The 9555-nt window shown below is 35.1% G+C and overlaps 1 pseudogene; it reads right to left on the bottom strand.

Annotated features, from left to right (window-relative positions):
- Nucleotides 1-1285: 1285 nt before the first annotated feature.
- On the bottom strand, nt 1286-2004 carry LOC106830426 (ubiquitin-conjugating enzyme E2 S pseudogene; annotated as a pseudogene).
- Nucleotides 2005-9555: the final 7551 nt, after the last annotated feature.

The raw sequence follows: 9555 nt of genomic DNA, 5'->3' as shown, positions 1-9555 counted from the left end.
CAGTGCCATAAAGTTTGCAACCCAGGGAATTAATGGGCAGTTTAAAAGGAAGTTGATATCCCACTTGCAATTTCAGCTTGCAATTATCTTCAAGCATTCTTGTGAATAACTGTAAAAGCAAAAGTCACATTACAATTTTTCTGTGAAAACATGCTGCTGAGAAATCATTATAAATGCAGAATTTTTCTGGACATCTTAAGAACAAGGAGAAATAATAAGATGTAACATAAACTCATATAAATAGTAGGGGCAACTTCAAATAATTTGTTTTTAATCATTGTAAACAAATTATAAGGGCTATAGGAGATAACAAAAAAGAAAATGAGGTCAATGAAAGTGGTAACAGTCAATAAGGACTTACATTTAAGATGTAATCTCATTTATTTTCCGGCAAAAATGAAATGTATAATCAGATCAATGAAGAACAGATCAGTAAAATCCCATGAAAATGATGATGTTCAAATTTGCATTTTTGAGAAGAGGGAAATGGAAATACTTGGTGGACTCAGGACGTAGAGAAGCTTGCACAGCCAGGGCAGCAAGGTGCTTTCTCACATCACTGACTGGAAACAAAGATCTCTACTTTCTGTGACCCAGCCAGAGTCCGGGAGATGCTAGACAACTTTGCGGTCAGAGCGTGCCAGGGCAGATTCTTTTTACCAGAACCTAATTAAGTGCAGGCTAGACAGGAAGTTACGAAAGCAAATAATGGGTCAAAAGAGCTATAATTAGAATCATTGAGATCTGCAACGTAGAAGACAGACAAGTTGAGGGACAGTGGTTCTAACATAGTCTACAGTATCAGCAGGAAGAGTCATAAAACTTGGACAGCTCTCTGGTCAGAAAAGAAAAGAATGCTGTCAATAGTTTAGATTTTATTACTGAAAGCACAGGCTCATTCAGCTGGCACAATTCTCTCTACAAAGAAGGTTTAGATTTCTGGGGATTTTAGATGGTAGCATAATGAGATTAGATTGTATCAGTAGGTAATTAAATATTTTTGAAACAAAGAGTCAAATTATTAGCACCATTCTTGAGTAAGAGTACAGTATAAAATGAGTAAAAATGAATGAGACTGGATATAGAACTAGATAAATGACCTGCTATGATCTTTATAAAATGCAAACAAATGGCAGATAAAAGCTGACATAAAGTAGTATCTGAATGGATCTGTTGGGGTGAAAGAAAGAGAAAATCAAAACAACATGTGAAGTTTAGAACAAGGATGATGTTCTATTTACAAAAGCAAATCCAGGTCGCAGGACCTCCCATGCCCTCCTCAACCTTAGCCAGAATTTAAATAACTTAGAGACAGGGTTGGGGTTGTGGTCAGGGGTTCCGGTGAGGTGCGGCCTGGGAAGGGAGAAGAGCCCACTACAGCTGCCACAGCACCTGCTTCTTGTCCTTCTTTTACTGACAGCTTCTGATCAGGCTCGCCTGCATGCTTCTTGATCATGGGACCCTCGACCCTTCCAGAGGGGTCGGTGGAGGAGGCCGGCAGCTTCCCTGGCCGGGGCCCCACAGGCCTCAGCCCTCCTGCTGCTGGGCCCACCTGCACTGCCTTGAATCTGTGAGCAGGCGGCCGGGGCACTGTTCCCTCGTAGTTCTAAGAGCAGGCAGCCCACCTCCTGGTTGAGGGCAGCCTCCGGGTCTGGGGGCATCAGCAGACACTTGATAGTCAGCAGCCCCTGCCGGATACTCAGCTGGGCTGCCCAGTCTCTCTTGAACATATTGACACGGATCTCACTGTTGGCGCTCATTTTCGGGTGGAAGATCTTGGTCAAGAAGTAGCCCTTGGGTAGCGAGGCAGGAAAGGCCTTCCCCAGAAAGTTTCATGAGGAACAGGCCTCCTGCACAAGATCACCTCAGGGCCCTTGATGGAGACCTGCAGTTCAGTGCGGCCTTCTTCTTTGGGAAAGACCTTGACGCCATCCAGTGGTCAGCAGTCAGTGCCACCACCTCCTTGTACACCAGGTAGGTGATGTGGGGAGGCAGATTTTCCATGTTCATGCCAGAGAAACAGGAAAGGCATTAAAAGAAAGTATTTTGAAAGCGGGGAAGAAAAGTCTGGACTTTTAATTTGTGAGAAATGTAATATAATACTGAAGTATAATATAATGAGGTAAAAATATATTCTCTCCCTTAACATAGATTATATGACCCTATAGTTTTTACTTACATAATCTGCATCATATAGTTTCATCACAGGAAATCACCAATGAATGAAAACTTCACAAAGATAATACAAAGCGGAAAGGTAAATTCACCATCAGACTTGCACATATTTAAATACATGTAACAGTAAGACAACCTGTGTGTGAGCTAAAAATAGCAAAAAGAGCTAACAACAAAAAAAGCTATAAAAAGGTATTGAAAATGAAAAGATTAATTAAATAAATAGTGTTTATGGATAAATAGCTTTAATATTAGTAATGCTAGCATGTTTAACAGCAAAAGAAAGGAACAAAACATATATAATTTCTCCCACAGATATATTACGGTTCAACTTAAGAACCAAAAATAAAGCAATATACATGACAAGAGATATAATTTTTTAAAGCACTTACTTGCTTAAATTAATATTGTATAAATAAGTCTAAATTAACTATCTCTTCAACATATGGAAAAGAATTATAAATATAATCTAAACCTCTGTTAATCATCTTCAGTAGGCTAAGAAAATAAAAGAAATTCCAGCTATCTGGAGATCAACATATACAGTTTGAATTTTCAGGTAGAAGTGAGAAATAAAGCGTGGGAGATAAGTTTGGGTAGGCTAGAGAAAAAGTAGCTAACAAATTATTTAAAGTGAAGTTCTTCGGCAAAACTCTAAAGATTAAGCCTCTAGGTTCTGAACATTTATTTAGAAGCATAAGGTAATCAATAGGAATTAACGTAGATTTTCAAAGAGCATGTCATTTAAAATAAAGCATAAAACATTTAAAATCACATTCTGAGTTTGGTAGAACAGAAGAATGCCATCCAAATAGTGTATATTGATTTTGGAAAAAGAATGACAATTTTCCATGAAATACTTAGATAAAATATAATAAAATGAGACTAAATAGTGGTCCTATTACTGTAATTGTAGCTTATTGAAAAATCATAATTGATGATTATCCTAATGTTTTTATTAAATTTTATAATATTGAATGCATTCGCTAGGGATACAAGAAAATAGTCTTGATGCATGCCAGTCAATGTTAATTTGTAATGTCTTGATAGAAGAACAAAACAACCCTGGAAAAAGTTGTTAATATCAACATTTATTCACTAAAGATAAAAATCGTATCAACACACTGGAATTCTAATTTAAAAGAAATAGCATGAAATTCAAAAGAGGTCAAATATATTTTGCGTTTATATTATGGAAATCAATTGTATATGTACATAGACTGAAGAATATGAGTTAGAAATATCCCATGTAGAAAAAATTTAGCACTCATCTAATGTAATTTGTTGATATTATATTATAAATCAATGATGAAATATATTGTCTCATCAAGGGGCAGATCAGTCTATCATAGATAGGAGAATCTTTAGGTAGGTCCTGGGAGAAACAATTTCTAGGATTAATCCAGGAGGTTTATGAGCTAACCTTGGATAAAGAGAAAAAAGCTAAAAAGTAATAATAATAAGTAAGTAAAATCAGATCAGCTAGCATAGAGAATACGGTTACTTAAAATGAATTCCATGATAAATTAGTAATGGGAGTTACTATAGATGTAAGGGTTAATTCAGACATGAGAATTCAGGTTAAAAATTCAAAAGGAGTTTATATAAGGTGTCTTAATAGCAGCTAGGTATGAGGATAGAAAGAATTCACACCTAAGAGTTCACGAAAAACTGAGACTTACTCATGCTTGTATCACAGAGTCTGATACAAGATAAAAATACTATTGACTAAATTACAGTTAAATAAAAGACAAAGTGTTTCTTGTGGGAAGACCAAACAAAAGTCAGATGAGAAATGAAGGGTTGCTTTTTATTTTAAAGATCAGCTGTAAAAAGTCGACTTGACTTAAAAAACTCCAAATTTGGGATTTCATCCCTTCATACTAAGAATCTCCAATCCAAATTGGAGGCATTATATGTGCTCTTGGGAAAAACTTTACTTCTAACCAACTATGATGAAATGTCTTATTTTTAGAAACAGGTCTTACAGTTTTTATTGTAAAATGGTTATTCTTTCTATTCTACCTTCTGGTCAGACCTAATATGACTTTTCCTGGCTTGAGTGAGTCTTGCTTTTGGAGCTATATATATATGGAAAAGAAGGCCGTCTATGGAGGAAAGATTATAAAAGCCAGAATGTGAGGGTCTTGAAGATGATCCTAAGAAGTCTGGATATTACTCTATTATGGGGGAAAATGGCATAATCGGGTCTGTGCTTGGTAAAGAAAATTTTGTCTTTATTGTGGAGCATAGTTTAATGTAGAAATATTAGAGACAAGCAAAACAATTAAGAGCTTACACAGGATCAATAATACCAAAACACAAAAAGTAGAAAAATAAGTTACATGACATCAGAAGATAAATCAAACAAATTCAGAATGTGCAACACTCTAAATACAACTGACCTGCACTCTTCGAAAGATGTTTTTATGGGGAAAAACTAGGGAGATTAAAAGATACTTAAGAGATATAATAATGAAATGCATAATGTTTGATTAGATCCAGACCTCTCCCCAAAATAAAATACATTTTTGGGACTATTGGGGAAATTTGACTATGAAGTGTTCATTAGATAACTTTAGGAAATTATTTTAATTTGATTAAGATATCAATGATATTTTTATATAAGAGAATCACTTTATGTTGAGAGTCATTAAAGTAGTTAGGGACGAATTATCACCGTTTTTGTAAGGTAATGAAATAATTCAGTAAAACAATATGTGTACACATACACATATTTAATATCTAGAACTTATATAATATATAACAAATATCAAAGTATTGAAAATGTTTTTAGATATAGGTGATAGGTATGTCATGCTTACTTTACTATTCATTATGCTTTTAAGTCTATTTGAATTATTTCATAACAAATAGCATATTTTAAATAAGCTACTGCATTTGTTTAAATATTCGAAAACTCCAAAATGCAAGGGATCAGCCAGGAAGGAGACCAGAGAAAACAAATCTGAAGAGCATTTTGAAAAACAAGATAGCCAAAATAAGAACAATACTAGAGAATTTTATGAAGTGGACAGTATTTCAATATAGATCTTCAAATGGATGCATACTTTTTTTTCATTCTTCGGGAGCAAATCATTTTGGGTTTTCCATATAAAACTCATACATAATTATCTAGTTAAAAATTATAGTTTTAGAGCCAGCCCTGATGGCCTAGTGTTTAAATTTCAGCACACTCTGCTTTGGTGGCCCAACTTTGGTTCCCAGGCACAGAACCATGCCACTCATGTCAGTAGCCATGCTGTGGGGGCAGCTCACATGTAAGAACTAGAAGGACTTACAATTAAAATATATGTAACTATGTACTGGGGCTTTGGGGAGGGGAAAACAAAAAGAAGATTGGAAATAGATGTTAGCTCAGGGCAAATCTTTCCCAGCCAAAAAAAAAAAATTACAGTTTTAATAATTATATAGAATTAAAAATTCTACATTAAAGATGAATTTTTCAGAAACTTTAGAGTAAACAGTTGAGAAAGGGCAGCAGCCCTCATTGTGTTTTTCCCCATCTCCTCTTTACATGGGTGTTTATTCATTTAGACTTGATTTGTACCTGTTCTCTTTCTGTTTATGAGTCTCAGCTTCTGATTCTTGTGAAATTGAAGTGTTTCATCTTCCAAGCACACCTTCCCCCATCCTGAATAGCTTACAGCCTAATACTCTAATTCTCAAAGGCTTATCTGCTACATTGATACTAGAGGGTCCTTATGAAAGAAACATCAAGGACCATCAGAGATGACAGTTAGACAAATTATGGAATGAGGTGTCTGTGAGACTTGAGAATTTGTCTGGGTTATTCCTTTCAAGTCATATCTAGGACAGTACTAACCGTGAAGTCAATACCACTAACATGCATTTGCCACCAGGGTCTTTGACCTGTCACTTACTCTTTAAAATGTTGTATCGATGCAGACACTCACACTGCCTTAATAACAGCTTGTAATTGTTCTCTTTTGTTCACAGAAATATCCGGTGAGCTGTGAAGCCTGAAGTAGCATTTAATTTCTAAAATAAGACTTTGACCAGAATAACAACACTCCACATGTAATAGCAGTGCTGACCTTCTCTACTGTATGTTTTTTGTCTTTTTCTAGAATAAAGGCAGTTTAAAGATTAAATTTTATTCATTGCATTCTCTCAAACTATAAATGTCTAAATAACTTTAAGTTACCACAAATGATAAAGACCATGAGCAGGAAACGTGTTATTAAAAAATCCAAAGCAACAAAATAGGGTTAAAATCATATCTACCTGCAAACTTTTTAAGGAGATGAACCCCACAAAAAGCAGAATTGATATTTTGTGACACTTTCCACTAGAGGGGAGATGTCTAGCATAAGGCCATGGAGAATATAATTAATTTTTTAGATCCAAGCCAATTTCTCAGTGATTATTTCAATACAAAAGGGTATAGATATCTTAGGTTCATCTTTATTAAAGAAAGAATAACAATCCAAACAGATACCCCATATTTTTAGTTAATGCAAGACTATAAATTCTCAGAAAGGACGATAGTATTTAGAACGTATGTAGAAATAGTCTATTATGCAAAATAAAAAAATCTGGATAGCATCTTCAAAACAACATTCATGCAAAATATAACTGCTATAAACATTTTCAAGTACTTTTATTCTCAGCAGCAAAAATTAAAAATTAACCGTCTTTAAAAATAACACTGCATTGTGCAGCTTCTAGCCAAATGGACTTAACAAAAATTTGAGACATTTTATCTACCAAAAAATATTTTTGACTCTAAGAATACTTTATAAAATGCTTACTAAATAAAATCTATCGGTAGTTAGGCTAGAAGTAATGACTATTTTATAATGACATTTTCTCTTTAGAAAATCAATCTTTGGTGAGTCAGGCGAACGACAAAAAAGCTAGAGCATGACAGCACATTGAATGTGCCCTGCTTAGAATTCAGCTAACTGCTCAAAATAAAGAGAGGGCACGTTTGTAAAACAACGCTTTCCCCTGTGTGCACTTAGAAGACAGTATCCCAAGCAACTACACACCAACCAGGAAATCATCAGGGTCTGAACTCTGATGTTGTGCTCATCATTGTTTATGAATTGAGAAGGCAAATTTCAGCACAAAGTGTGCTACAAAACACACATCAATCGTGCCTGTTCTTTTTTTCTTTGTTTTTTTTAAACTCCAGGATCAGAAGTTTGTTAAGATAGTGTCTGCTGATCTTGTAGGCTGTTTTTGCTCAAACAATCCCCTAGAAGTCTTTATCCTGCCTACCAAATGCTTTATTATAGCAAATTGCCATTCGCTACTGTTCAATTCATTCTTTCAAAAGTTTTTTTTTTTTTTTTGGTATTATAAAGAGGAGAGAATGACAACCTCCTTTTTTGCTATTTGAATACAGACAGGGTAGTGTACCTTTTAATAGTAACCTCTATTTTCCTTGAATTTAATTTTTATGATTAACTCTATTACTACTTGCTGATAGCTTAGGGGCTGTTATTTAAAATGATTCTTTGTTGATTCTGATGCTGAGGTCTCATTTCCCACATCCTTATACTTAAGGATAGAAAAGGAGACTGAATTAAATTATAAATTCTATGTGTCTTACAGGCTTTGGAATTGACATGGATGTTCTAGTGTGTTCCACATAAGATCAGTCGCAATGCCAGAGCTAAATTCATAATTAATAATTCCAGGTGGTGGTTTGGAAAAGAAAAAGAAAAAGGAGAGGAAATTTGCCACTAATGAGTAACTTTCACATGCTCAAACCTATCACGTGTGATATCATACTTACTTTTCACAGTGTCTTAGATTTTGTTTATCATTCTCCTCATTTTTATACTCAAAATTCTTCAAGGTCAAATAGCTGGTAAATGGCAATTCTCGATTTGATCAAAATATTTCTCTTACTCCAAAGACCCTAATCTTTTTACTCCAAAGCAACACCATCTCCTTCTCTTCCTCTTCTGTCAGTATCTCTTTCTCTTTTCTCTCCTTCTTTTCTTCATTTTTCTCTTTCCCTCTTTCTCCTCCTCCTTTTCCTTTCCCACCTCCAATGTCTCTTCTGGTTTTATCTTCCTGCATGAACTATCCTTCCTCTACCTCCAGCATTTCCCAGAACAAAAAAGATTTGGGGATGAAGCAGAAAAACAGATAAAAAGAGACTAACAAGGAAAAGAAGCTTAAAGGACAGTTTCAAATGATTTCTAAACTCAGAAAAAAACTTTGAACAAAATAAATCTACGAAAGTGGCCTGAAACATTGCTTTACCTTACTCTTCAAAGATTGGAACTTTACATCATGAGAAGACTCTTAAGATTATAAGAACTAAAGCTGTTAATTTGTGCATTATCTTTCCTAAAGTAACAAAAGCCTGAATTGCCAAATTTCCATCCTATTACTTATACAAACATTTGAAATTTGATAGTAACAACACTCAGAATCCCCAAGTACCCCCCAAATTTATACATTCCAATGTCTTTCTCTATATAGTTGCTTTTACATGAAATTCTGGTAACTTCCTTTTCTTCTAGTTAAAATACTGTTCATTTCTCAAGGTCCAACATAAATGTCTGATGAAGTTTTCTCCTGTCATCCGGCAGTAGCTAATCATTTGTTCCTTTATGCTTTTACAGAATTTGTGCTGAATATCTTCCATAGGCTCCTCCAGACCTGGCTTCCTTCCTTCCCCACTGCGCCTGCACACCTGAGCAGCAGGGATAGGCTCTCTTGCCTCTGCATGCCAGTTGGAATCAGCCAATGTGGAATCAAGGCAGGAGAACAAAGGGAAGGAGGAAGAGAGGAAGGAGTATGTATTCTCCCACCTCCTTCACTGCAGTCTATGTCACTTATATTAAGAGAAATCTCCTCTGACATTTAAAACTCCTCTGAATTCCAACGATCGTCGCCTCCCTCTGTCTCTTCAAGCCAAAGGTGGAACACCGTTGCACCGCCCTTGCCCTTTCTCCTCATCCTGCACACAACTCTATAAATCATCCTTTACTAAACCCTTTTTAAATGACCTAATTTTCATTCCTTTCTGCTTTCTTGCTGGGACCCTGTCAACATTTTATTTATATCTGTATAATAGTGCTTAAAACACTATGACATATTTTAAAGTTACGTAACCATTTGTCTCCCCACAAAAGTTTATTCTTTGAAGAAAATCTTATATACATTTATGTCCTTAAACCCATGTAAGTGTTTTCCATATATTAAGCACCCAATAAACGTTTTTTGAAGTGAGGAAATTTACTCTGAGATGTTTGTTCTTTCATACAAAGATAAAGAACAAAAGTTCAAGCCCTTACTTTGGAGGCTAACATTTATCAGCTAACATGCTTTACGTATGTAATTTATTGTCTTCCTTAATTCACCTTTAGACGT

The sequence above is a fragment of the Equus asinus genome, chromosome 12, assembly GCF_041296235.1.
Source record: "Equus asinus isolate D_3611 breed Donkey chromosome 12, EquAss-T2T_v2, whole genome shotgun sequence".
Taxonomy (NCBI): Eukaryota; Metazoa; Chordata; class Mammalia; order Perissodactyla; family Equidae; genus Equus; species Equus asinus.
The sequence above is the reverse complement of the archived record's forward strand: the minus strand, read 5'-3'. Positions and strand labels throughout refer to the sequence as shown.